Source organism: Tamandua tetradactyla, assembly GCF_023851605.1.
Source record: "Tamandua tetradactyla isolate mTamTet1 chromosome 22 unlocalized genomic scaffold, mTamTet1.pri SUPER_22_unloc_1, whole genome shotgun sequence".
Lineage (NCBI taxonomy): Eukaryota > Metazoa > Chordata > Mammalia > Pilosa > Myrmecophagidae > Tamandua > Tamandua tetradactyla.
In genome coordinates, this window is record NW_027518251.1 from 2,469,151 (window position 1) to 2,470,623 (window position 1,473).

A 1,473-nucleotide genomic window follows, 5' to 3' on the forward strand; every position below is an offset into this window, starting at 1 on the left:
TGCTGGCAGCTGGCCACCACAGCTTGGGGAAGTGCGCGCAGCTTGGGGAACTCACCACTGTGGAGACTCGCAGCCAGACCAGCTGGTCCAGACTGAGGCATGCTGTGTGTCCGGTCTCTGTCGTGGCTCCGGGAGCTGCTCTGTATTGTTTCTGATTATTTAGTAGTTGCTCTGGAGGACGAACTTAAACATGCACACCTTACCAAGCCGCCATCTTGGCCCCCTCCCCTGTTTGCCACAGGTTTATTTTTGACTCCATATTCATTTAGTTTCACCAAACTATTTACCATAAACAGCACTCTTCATTTCCTCCTCCATTTCTGTGTTTCCATCTGGGATTATTTTTCCTTTGTTCTGAAAATGTCTCACAAATTTCTGTTATTGCAGGTGTTCTGGATATCAATTATCTCAGTTTTTACCTTTCTATCCATGTCTTCACTGTACATGTTGTTGTTTACTAGGTATGAAGTTTCATGCTCACACTTATTTACTTTCTAGCTTTTTATAGACATTATTCTATTATCTACTAGCTTCCATTGTTTGTGTTCAGAAAGCATCTTACATCTCATTGCTTCTCCTTTGAAGTTAATGAATTTTTTTTTTTACATGGGCAGGCACCGGGAATCAAACCCGGGTCCTTGGGCATGGCAGGCAAGCACTCTTACCTGCTGAGCCAACGTGGCCCACCCATGAATCTTTTTTTATCCTCTGTCTTCTTTTAACTTTTTTCTTTTTCTTTTTGGTTTTCAGCCATTTGTTTATAGTATGACTAAGTGTAGCTTTTTTTGCATTTACATTGCTTGGATAGCATACTTTCCTTGGACCTGTGACTTAATATCATCTATTTGTTTTAGAAAATTGGCAGCCATCTTATCTTCAAAAATTCTCCATTTTCTCTCTCTCTTCCCCTGGGACTCCAATTACATGTATGTTAGAACTTTATCTTTTATCCTATATATCTCTTACCCTCTTGCTGCGTTTCTCCATACTTTTTATTTTCCTTTCTTCAGTTTTTATAATCAAGCCAACTAAATTATCTAAGATAACCCCTCTACAGATTGTGGATCTTAATTACATCTACAAAAGTAACACCCAGGTCAGTGTTTCATTGAATAATTGAGATTGTACCATAGTCAAGTTGACATACCAAAAAGGCTGTCACATTGGGACATGAACTTGTCCTACCTTTGCAAATGCTGGGTGTTTGTCCTGCTTTCTTTGCCTGATGAAATATTTTCAGTACTTGGTTTAAGTGGTGCCTTTTCTGCAAAGGCTTCCAGTACTGACTACTGCCCCTACTCTTCATTCACATATAAAAGTAATTGCTTTCCCTTTTGGGGTCCTATGGCATTTCATAAACTATTTTCTTATAGAAGTTACTATGTTGTCTTATACTTGGGTCTTCAATTATTTGTCCACTTACTAAACTGAGCTGCATAATGCTGAGTAAATATTCTATAAATACATGGAAAT